Source organism: Panulirus ornatus, chromosome 48, assembly GCF_036320965.1.
Source record: "Panulirus ornatus isolate Po-2019 chromosome 48, ASM3632096v1, whole genome shotgun sequence".
NCBI classification, from domain to species: Eukaryota; Metazoa; Arthropoda; class Malacostraca; order Decapoda; family Palinuridae; genus Panulirus; species Panulirus ornatus.
The window spans coordinates 1,410,765-1,423,337 of NC_092271.1; the positions used below are offsets into that span (position 1 = coordinate 1,410,765).

General features: G+C 44.6%; 1 pseudogene; it reads right to left on the bottom strand.

Annotated features, from left to right (window-relative positions):
• LOC139764050 (protein O-mannosyl-transferase TMTC1-like) overlaps positions 1–12,573 on the bottom strand; it is a 571,510-nt pseudogene that overhangs the window by 227,955 nt on the left and 330,982 nt on the right.

A 12,573-nucleotide genomic window follows, 5' to 3' on the forward strand; every position in this document is an offset into this window, starting at 1 on the left:
CGCTTCTATAACTAACCCATAAACAGCTATTCATGTTTACTCAAGAAAAACCGACCAGCATCAGCTGATGGTCTACCTTCTATGGTTAAATAACACCATCATAAGTACCATTGATAGCCTATCCAGGTCTCCTCCAGCGGTGTGCTATCTTCACTATGCCAACACTCAACAGTGTATGAATGAATGACGTGGGATGAGGAAAATGTAAGGTTATAGTTTGTATTACTATTGGCTTATCATCAGTCACTGTAACTTGGGGTGAGCTTAGAAGGTAACTTGATGTTGTGTGTAGCTTCCTTATGCAGAAATAATTTATGAAAATGATTTTCCTATACGTAGAAGAACTGAGAAAATGACAGAACAATACAAACTTGGTGATGGAAGGCACCTCGTATACGTTCTTGATCATTCGAAATACTACGTTAATGTCTTTGATAATTTCAAATTGTTCTTGAATGTATGGCCTTGATAACCCTAGATGCCATAATAATATTTGTTGTTGACCATTGCTAACATCTCCTCAGGACGACAACAGTGGATGTCGTCCACCAAAGGGTCATGTGTGCACGACACCCAGAGGGCAACAAGCATTCTTGTGCTCTGGGTTACTGAGAGGAAGACGTGTGTCATTTGAAGAAGAGAGGCAAGAAAAAAATCATGATAACTGCGAAGCAATTGGTCACTTATACGTCAATCTTAGTGTCAGATTACGAATGGAGGGAAGGAAGGCGTCCCCAGTGAACTTGCTCTGGTGGATGAAACTACGCAACGTTACATAATGCCAGGGTCATAATGGAAGACTTTGCTGCAGATGATGATATATGAAGACCGGAACAATTCCAGAGAAACATCACTTCAATAACCTCCTTACACACGCCTGTGGCTCGACCTCCCCACACTTGTATGTGGGTGTGATATTTCTATATATAAATCATGTTATTCACCCATAATAATAACGTTGTGTCTGTGTATGTAATACGAATACATAAGGGTAAATTTTTTGGTATAAAGAAACAAAAATTTCCATATCCTCCGCACACCTGGCACCCAATATTCCTCACACAGAATATTGGTAGCAATAGTGTAATACTTATCAATATTCTTATGTAATTTCCTGCCAACACCGCGCGTGTCTCTGTATACACTAAGGCTACAACAGGATATGAGACTCAGCACACAGAAATATCACAACTGCCACAACTTATGTTGTTATTATGAGCCGTCAGACACAACATTATCATGCCATCTCACCTCCCGCACCTCAGCTCACATGTACCAGATCATCACACAGGCGGATCATACAACTTTCTGTGAACGTTCTCTTACTTGTGAATGCCAACCTATTATGATATAAGGTTTTTACTTCTCAATATTTCCAGTGAACTCCGTGATGGAACTTCCGGATCATGTCATATAAGTTCCAGTAAACTTCCAGTGTGTAACGTGTGGTGCCGGAAGATCCCAACATATTGTACGTGTATATGACCTCTCGCCTCCCATTTAGGGATACATAACACCCCCAGCGCCCAGCTGAGGCTGCATAATGCAACCAACACTGGCACAGGATCCAGAATCCTGGCAAACAACATCTGAGAACGTAGAATGTGTCCAAACACCTACCTGGACACGAATAACACTTCCAACACCGACCAGAGCACGAATAACACTTCCAACAACGACCAGAGCACGAATAACACTTCCAACAACGACCAGAGCACGAATAACACTTCCAACAACGACCTGGGCACGAATAACACTTCCAACACCGACCAGAGCACGAATAACACTTCCAACAACGACCAGAGCACGAATAACACTTCCAACAACGACCAGAGCACGAATAACACTTTCAACACCAACCAGAGCACGAATAACACTTCCAACACATATCTAGGCACGAATAACACTTCCGACACTGTCTTGGGCATGAATAACACTTCCAACACATATCTGGGCACGAATAACACTTCCAACACTGTCTTGGGCAAGAATAGCTCTTCCAACACCAACTTGGGCACGAATAACTCTAACAACACCGACCATGGCACGAATAACACTTCCAACAACGACCTGGGCACGAATAACGCTTGAGGATATAGATTATTTCCAACATTTCCAACATTGTTGTTAATGCACAGATCGCTGCCAACACACTCTTATGATTAGCAAATTCTTTGGAAATCCCCGCGAGGATGTTAGAACGCTACCAGTGTTGCCAGCACCTACCTACGCCGCCAACACTACCATAACTCACTATGAACATAGAATGCTGCCAACACTCACATGGAATATAGGGCGCTACCAACACTCACCTGGGGATATAGAACGTTGCTAGCATTCACCTGGGGGTACAAAACGCTGTCAATGCTCGCATAGGCATATAGAGCGCTACCAACACTCACTTGGGGATATAGAAAGCTTCTAACACTCAGCTGGGGATATAGAACGCTGCCAACACTCACCTGGGGATATAGAACGCTGCCAACACTCACCTGGGGATATAGAAGACTGCCAACACTCACCTGGGGATAGAGAGAGCTGCCAACACTGAGCTATCCATATAAAACGTTGCCAACGCATACCTGGGGATATAGAGCGCTACCAACACTCACCTGAGGATATTGAACGCTTCCAGCACCTACATGGCTATATAGGGCGCTGCCAACACTCACCTGGGAATATAGAACGCTGCCAATACTCAACTGGGGATATAAAACGCAGCCCACACTCACCTGAGGATATAGAACGCTGCCAGAACTCACCTGGGTATATAGAACGCTTTCAGCGCCTGCGTGGCTATGTAGAGCGCTGCTAGCACTCACCTGGGGATATAAAACGCAGCCAACACTCATCTGGGGAAATAGAACGCTGCCAAGACTCACCTGGGGATATAGAGCGCTGCTAACACTCACCTCTAGAAATAGCACGCTTTCAGCACCTACCTGTGGGTATAGAACGCTGACAACACTCACCTGGGGATATAGAACGCTGCCAGCACTCACTTGGGGATATGGAACGCTTCAAGCACCTACCCGGCGATATAAAGCGCTGCCAACACTCACCCGGGGATATAGAGCGTTGCCAATACTCCCCTAGGGATATAAAACGCAGCCAACACTCACCTGGGGAAATAAAACGCTACCAAGACTCACCTAGGGATATGGAGCGCTGCTAACACTCATCTCTGGAAATAGAACGCTTCCAGCACCTACCTGTGGATATAGAACGCTGCCAGCGCTCACCTGGGGATTAGAGCGTTGCCAATACTCATCTGGGGATATAGAGCGCCGCCAACACTTACCTGAGACATAGATCGCAGTCAACACTCACCTAGGGATACAGAACGCTCTCAACACTGTCAATACTCACCATGGGAAATAGAACGCTACCAGCACTTACCCGGTAATATAGAACGCTGCAGCACCTACCTGGTGATATAAAGCGCTCGGGTTGTAGAACGCTCCCAGTACTCACTTGGGGATATAGAACGCTTCGAGCACCTACCTGGCGATATAGAGCGCTGCCAACATTCACCCGGGGATAAAGAGCGTTGCCAACACTCATCTGGGGATATAGAGCGCCGCCAACACTTACTTGAGATATAGATAGCTGTCAACACTCACCTAGAGATACAGAACGCTCTCAACACTCACCATGGGATATAGAACGCTGTCAATACTCACAATGGGATATAGAACGCTGCCAGCACTTACCTGGTGATATAGAACGCTGCAGCACCTACCTGGTGATATAAAGCGCTGCCAACACTCATCTGGGGATATAGAGCATTTCCAGCATCTGCCCGAGGATATAGCGCGCTGCCAACACTCACCCGGGGTATAGAATACAGCCAACACTCACCTTAGGATATACTAACTGAAGAGCTACCAACACTCACCTGGGGATATAGAGCGCTGATAGCACTCACCTGGGGATATAGAACGCTGCCAACACTCACCCGGGGTATAGAATACAGCCAACACTCACTTTAGGATATACAACGCGCCAGAACCTAACTGAAGAGCTACCAACACTCACCTGGGGATATAGAGCGCTGATAGCACTCACCTGGGGATATAGAACGCTGCCAACACTCACCCGGGGTATAGAATACAGCCAACACTCACTTTAGGATATACAACGCGCCAGAACCTAACTGAAGAGCTACCAACACTCACCTGGGGATACAGAGCGCTGATAGCACTCACCTGGGGATATAGAACGCTGCCAATACTCACCTGGGATATAGAGCGCTGATAGCACTCACCTGGGGATATAGAACGCTGCCAACACTCACCTGTGATATAGAGCGCTGATATCATTCATCTGGGGGATATAGAATGCTTCTAGCATCTACCTGGTGATACAAAGTGCTGCCAACACTCACCTGGGGAAGCAGAACGCTGACAATACTCACATGGGGATATAGAACGCTACCAGCATCTACCTGATGACATAGAGCGCTAGCAACTTTCAACTGGGGATATAGAACGCTACCAACACTCACCTGAAGATATAGAACGCTTCCATCACCTATCTGAGGATAATGATCGCTGAGACATAGAGCGCTGCCAGCACTCACCTGGGGATATAGAACGCTCCCAACACTCACCTGGGGATATTGAACGCAGCCAACCCTCACCTTGGGATACAGAACGCTGCCAGCACTCACCTGGGGATATAGAACGCTGCCAACACTCACCTGGGGATATAGAACGCAGCCAACACTCACTTGGGGATATAGAACGCAGCCAACACTCACCTGGGGATATAGAACGCTGCCAACACTCACCTGGGGATATAGAACGCTGCCAACACTGACCTGGGGATATAGAACGCAGCCAACACTCACCTGGGGATATAGAACGCTGCCAACACTCACCTGGGGATATAGAACGCTGCCAACACTGACCTGGGGATATAGAACGCTGCCAACACTCACCTGGGGATATAGAACGCTGCCAACACTCACCTGGGGATATAGAACGTTGCCAACACTCAACTTTGGGGTGTAAAACGCTGCCAACACTCACCTGGGGATATAGAACGTTGCCAACACTCACCTGGGGATATAGAACGTTGCCAACACTCACTTGGGGATTTAAAACGCTGCTAACATTCACCTGGGGATATAGAATGCTGCCAACACTCACCTGGGGATATAGAACGCTGCCAACACTCACCTGGGGATATAGAACGCTGCCAACACTCACCTGGGGATATAGAATACTGCCAACACTCACCTGGGGATATAGAACGCTGCCAACACTCACTTGGGGATATAGAACGCTGCCAACACTCGCCTGGGGATATAGAACGTTGCCAACAATCACCTGGGGATATAGAACGCTGCCAACACTCACCTGGGGATATAGAACGCTGCCAACACTCACCTGGGGATATAGAACGCTGCCAACACTCACCTAGGGATATAGAATGCTGCCAACACTCACCTGGGGATATAGAACGCTGCCAACACTCACTTGGGGATGTAGAACGCTGCCAACACTCACTTGGGGATATAGAACGCTGCCAACACTCACCTGGGGATATAGAACGCTGCCAACACTCACCTGGGGATATAGAACGCTGCCAACACTCACCTGGGGATATAGAACGCTGCTAACACTCACTTGGGGATATAGAACGCTGCCAACACTCGCCTGGGGATATAGAACGCTGCCAACACTCACCTGGGGATATAGAACGCTGCCAACACTTACCTAGGGATATAGAATGCTGCCAACACTCACCTGGGGATATAGAACGCTGCCAACACTCTCCTGGGGATATAGAACGCTGCCAACACTCACCTAGGGATATAGAATGCTGCCAACACTCACCTGGGGATATAGAACGCTGCCAACACTCACTTGGGGATATAGAACGCTTCCAACACTCGCCTGGGGATATAGAACGCTGCCAACACTCACCTGGGGATATAGAACGCTGCCAACACTCACCTGGGGATATAGAACGCTGCCAACACTCACCTGGGGATATAGAACGCTGCCAACACTCACCTGGGGATATAGAACGCAGCCAACACTCACTTGGGGATATAGAACGCAGCCAACACTCACCTGGGGATATAGAACGCTGCCAACACTCACCTGGGGATATAGAACGCTGCCAACACTGACCTGGGGATATAGAACGCTGCCAACACTGACCTGGGGATATAGAACGCTGCCAAGCACTCACCTGGGGATATAGAACGCTGCCAAGACTCACCTGGGGATATAGAACGCTGCCAAGACTCACCTGGGGATATAGAACGCTGGCAACACTCACCTGGGGATATAAAGGATTCTTTCAGCGACGACGAAGCCGACGGTGAAGAGAAGGTTGGTGGCGGGCAGGAAGGGAAGCACCAGCAGTGAGAGCCCCAGCAGCACCGCCTTACCCTCGCTGCCCTGGTGAGGCAGAGAGGCAAGTTAGAACTGAGAGAGAGAGAGAGAGAGAGAGAGAGAGAGAGAGAGAGAGAGAGAGAGAGAGAGAGAGAGAGAGAGAGAGAGAGAGAGAGAGAGAGAGCCAGGCATCAACAGTCAGGATCGTAGGAGCGCAGTGGAGCGCAGTGGAGCGCAGTGGAGCGCAGTGGAGCGCCACACAAGAGGGACACTAGTGTGGCTGGGAACGTTGAGCAGGAAGTGAGGCCAGGCTGGTGGCTGGGTGGCTGTGGTCAGGAAGACGGGAGGTCAGGCAAGAGAAAACATTATTGTAACATTATTGAAGAAGAACATGGAGGCAACCAAGGGTGAGGGAGATCCAGGGAGTTCCTCAGGTGAGGGAGATCCAGGGAGTTCCACAGGTGAGGGAGATCCAGGGAATTCCTCAGGTGAGGGAGATCCAGGGAGTTCCTCAGGTGAGGGAGATCCAGGGAGTTCCTCAGGTGAGGGAGATCCAGGGAGTTCCACAGGTGAGGGAGATCCAGGGAGTTCCTCAGTGAGGGAGATCCAGGGAGTTCCTCAGTGAGGGAGATCCAGGGAGTTCCTCAGGTGAGGGAGATCCAGGGAGTTCCTCAGTGAGGGAGATCCAGGGAGTTCCTCGGGCCAGGGAGATCCAGGGAGTTCCTCGGGCCAGGGAGATCCAGGGAGTTCCTTGGGGAAGGGAAAGAGAAAGTTTCTTCTAGGAAAGCAAGGTTGGGAGCTTCATTAGGGATGAGGGAACAGAGATTCTGTGTGAGATGATAAAATACGAGAAATTTCCAGTCACAGAAAACAGTAACTTGACGCTGGGAATGGGAACATGATCGTTGTTTAACGTAAAGAAAACGTGATGTAATGGTATGGATGAATGTGAGCAAGACATGACGGGGGTAATGAGGCATGATACGAAGATAGATTCTCACTACACGAAGAGACAAAAGAGAGGCTGAAGGAAAGAGGAAAGAAGGGAACAGCAACAGAATATCAGGAGGAAAAGACATAATACTACAAGCATAAACAAGAAGAAGAATGATTATAGGAATTGGTATACAGAGTAATAAGGATGGAGAGGGGAACGTAATCTATCATTAAGACAACACAGGAACACAAAGGTCAAACTATATTAAAAGAATAATTGCAGGTCGAGGTGCAGAGGATGAACGTAAGGGAAATATAAATATTTTCTGTGCAAACATTAGAAAATGAAATTATTGAGGGGGTCTCGGAATATTTATAGCAAGCTGAGCGAGGGACGGTAGGTCGAGTGACGTGGGATATGCTAAATTTAGACGTAGAAAAGAGCGATGCTTTGGCTGACGTAAACAAAGAACGTTCAGGAAAGAAACAAGAAAAATGTCGCAAAGGACAAAGATTCCTGAGAGAATGAGGCTAAAAAAAACTGTCGAAGACAAAGAACGAGAATATGTGAGGTAAGTCTGAGCGCGGGACCAGGAGGGTGTGAGTTGCTGCAGGCCTGGTGTGACGCTGTCTTCCAGGAAGGCGCAGTGAATCTGTGTGTGTGTGTGTGTGTTGTGTGTGTGTGTGTGTGTGTGTGTGTGTGTATTTATAGCCTGATGGACTGATATGTATGTATATGTATGTGCTGTATATGTGGGTATATGTGGGTTTCGCAAGTATGTGATCAATGAAATGAGACCTACAGACTGTTGCTTCGTTACTATGTACACCGCTGACATCCTTGGCTTATAGAAAACCTCGAACATAAAGAAACACTTGACAACTTCTAATTAATAACTTCCCATTGCAAATACACGTCAGTACATAAGTTTATAGTCTGCATATGACTCATGAAACAAAACTCTCCAATTCTACCCAGACAAACACAAAAGATATTGGAAGTCACATTAGCATGGTCTTTGTGGCCTCTTGAGGGATTTTTGAACCTCAAGAAACTCATGAAATTTTAAGTTTGTTTAACGATGACAGCCTTCATGAGGCAGTCACTGTGGGTGTATGAATGAGGGCGACATACAAGACTCCTCATCTAACCTTCATGAGGCAGCCAGCTCTGAGTATAAGTATGAGGGCGACGTAGAACAAGAGAGAGGCGATGTTCCGGGCGTCCGTGAGGGAGGTGACGAGAGGTATGGAGGCCATCTGCCAATCATGGGCCAGCGTCCAGGGACACAGGAGGAGCCACGCGTTGAACACCGGCAGGTAGCACAGCGTCAGCAACCTGACACAGGAGACATTCTAGCATGAGAGAACTGTGCACAACACACACAGGGACATGAACACCAGCAGGTAGCACAGCGTCAGCAACCTGACACAGGAGACATTCTAGCATGAGAGAGCTCTGCACACATAGGGACATTAGAGATATGAGAGGAGAAACGTAGATGACAGATTTACGTATATCTTTAAGTATTCGTAAGAAAAATTAGATGTTACATAATGTCTTCGTATTACCATCTTCCTCTCTAAATATCTAGTCAAAGAAGAAGTATATTGCTGTCCTTTCGCACCTCAGTATTGCGCTTCAAATCTGTCCAACCATTTCCTATATCTGGACGATGACTAAGAATTCACGAAACTTGTTTACGAAATAGTTTATAACTGATTAACAGAACATGAATTTAACAGCCCAGCTGGCGTAAATGAAGCTTTAAGCTTAGTTATTTACTGTGTTTGATTAGATTTTCAGGGTTGATTTAGCTGGCTGTATGTAAATTCTTTAAGTGCTAAACAAGATCTCAGAACAACATATTGATAAGAAGGCAGAATGAAAGAGAATTTCTGTAATCACACTTGAAACACTTTCAGAAGGTAAAAACCAACTGTCTCTGTCTTTCTCCCGAGAAAAACATTCAGAGGATAAGGTTCAAATAAGACAGATGAGACATACTTGTCGATGTTTGTTTGAAGTGGAAGTTGTGGTTCACTGGGAACCATATTAAGCAGAGAAGACAAGTAATTCCATTTACGAGCACGAAGATTCGAGGATGACACATTATTCTTCGTTTGCTAAATAGAGACAAATACTGGGTTGTCCTACCTTGCTATCAGGAGGGAGTGAAGGACTCTACTGGGTTGTCCTACCTTGCTAACCGGGAAGGAGTGAAGGACGCTGGGTTGTCCTGATCGCTGAAGGCTGGTGACGATCCTTGCAGCATCCACAAACGGAAGACCAAGATGGCTGTCCCCTTTGTGGTCATGTAGTGAAATGGAAAATATAGGAATTAGACGATGGCACACAAGCACACACTTCATATACTCACACACAGATCATATGTTTATTGGAAAGGATCACACCTGAGCGTGTGATCAAATATCTTCCTGAGTCCACGGGGAAGTGAAACACGGTAAGTTCACATGTGCGCTTTCGTATGATAATTACATCATCAGGGGAGACACAAGAGAGAAATACAAAGAACAAACACAAGAGAGATATACAAAGAAGAGACGTAGCTAGGACGCCATTTGGTAAACAAGCGACTACCCGAATGGAGGTCGGGTGAGTTGAGTCTGGCAACAGGCGTATCATGAACTTATTATGTGGACAAGAAGGGGTACTGTTTACAAGTTTTATTAACAATAAAGCTATCCAATTTGTATAGACCTTCACTAATATTAAGGTTACAGTTCTTTGTGCATTCAATAATTTAGAAGATTCAGTGATATTTCTCCTGGTAAAAATGTTAATCAGCATTACTCCAGTCAATATAATGTTTATAATCTTTAACATGATCAAACAATGCATTTGACTCTCGTCCTATTCTTAAACTATATCTGTTTTACTTAAGTGAAACATAAAGACCTTTTCCAGTCTGCCCAACATAAAACATATTGCAATTTTTACATGGTACTTTATAAACAAAGCCTGTAGAAGTTTCTGGTTAGTTCTTAAGAAATTCTGTATATCATTGTTAGTGCTGAAGGTAACATTTGCATTGAATGATTTAAGCAGCCCGGGAAGTAATGTACAATTATCACTAAAAGGGAGAACTAAAAAATTCTTAGTGTCAAGGGGAGGTTTGGGTTTAACTGGATAAAATGGTTTCTTTGCCAACTTCAGGGATTTATTAATGAAAGATCTAGGATACTTTAACCTTGAACCAATAGAATATATATCTCAGAATCATCAATGAATTCTAGACTGCATATACGTAACGCTCTGAGGAACATAGACTGGAATGATAATAATTCAACTCTGTTATGTTGAGCTGAGTAATAATGGATATACGAGCAAACGTTGATATGTTTTCTGTATATGCTAACTTAAAAAGATTCCATCCCTAAGCCAGATGGATTAGTAATTTTCTTTCAAATAATTCTATATAAAGATTACTTCATACTGGTGAAAAAGAGCTTAATATTCTCCATCAAACTGAAATACAATCTATTATACACAATTTTATCAATTCAGTGAAAACAGTCTTTGGAACAGGTACATGAATATTACCCAAGACATCAACCAAATATTCTAAGAGGTCATCAACTGGAACTTTTGTGAACAAAGATGAAACATCAAAACTTGCCAGTTTGAAATGATGATTAAGCTTGTTAACTAAATCTACATTGTTCATGATATTAGAATTTGATATCTTACCCACTAATGGGCTTAATAAAGAAAGTAACCACTTTGAAGAATTTACATATGATGGATCCCACTAAACTCACTATAGGTCTTACTGGAAAGTTTGGCTTATATATTATGATAAGTCCATACATATGTGGCAATGAAGGGGACAATTATGAGAAACCTTCTGATGAGAGAATCATTACCTTTCAACAACAACTTCAGTTCTTTATCTAAGTGAGGTTTAACTGCTTCTACGGAATCCTTGCTGTGTTTAAAGTATGTTGTGTCATCACTTAAAAGATCATTCATTATACATAAATGATTACCTTTGTTCATAATCACAACTGTATCATTCTTATCTTCTTTATTTATGTGTATATCATTATCTTTTATGAAACTGTTAAAACCACTTATAAATTTTTTTGGACAATTAGATACCACTGTCTTGACAATCTAGCATACACTAAACATTTACAGATGTTTATTTCATCATCAGATGGTTAACTGTACTCTTCTGAATTACAGAATGACCTTGTATTATCAACACTGTTGACTTCCTTGTTAGAGCAAACAAAACTTAATCCGTAGCCTGGGACACACAAAGAATCCTTGTCAAGCTGTTTATTGGACAGGTTCATCACAAAGGAAGGGTTTGTGTTCTTAGTCCAATCACTATTTTCTTTGAGAAGGTCTAACTTACAGTTTAGTTTCCTCTGAAGTCTATTCTGTTCCTTCCTTAATCTATTGTAGCAGTAGTCCAACGTACGGTTCTTCCACTGTGTACGTATAGTCATTTGAAAGGCACGTTTCTTCTCTCTTCAAATGCAAAAGGCCTACTCCATCTCATCCTCGTTAGTTTGATGTGTTTTTTCAAAATGCACTTTAGGAAATTATCAAATGGTCGATTAGACAAAAACGACAACCGTTGCGGCAGGATTGGTCTAGGAAGCACTTGTTCATCGAGGCATCTCTTAAGGAATCTGAATCGTATCTTCAGTTTATGGACATTAGAAACAACATAAACACAAGAAAGAGAAGAAAAAAGTAGAATATACATCCTCTTCTTCTACCCCACACCCGATCGCCAACCCTTGCGTCAGCGAGGTAGCGCCAGGAAACAGAAGAAAAGCCACATCCTCTCACATCCATACACGAGCTGTCATGTGTGTTGCACCAAAAGCACAAGCCTTCGGAAACCTATCCATGGCTTACCTCAGATGCTTCACATACCCTCGTTCAGACCAATGACAGCACGTTCACCCCAGTAAAACACATCGTTCCCATCTACTGTTTTCCGTGCACTCCTACACACTCCTGCATGTTCAGGCCCCGATCGTGCAAAATCTTTTTCACTCCATCCTTCTACCTCCAATTTGGTCTCCCGCTTCTTCTTGTTCCCTCCACCTCTGACACATATATCCTCTTAATCAACCTTTCCTCACTCATTCTCTTCGTGTGACCAAACCATTTCAATACACCCTCTTCTTCTCTCTCAACCAAGCTCTTTTTATTTCTAGAAATCTCTCCTACCTTGTCATCACTCTTTGGATCTAACCCGGTCACACCACATATCGTCCTCAAATATTTCATTTCTAGCACATT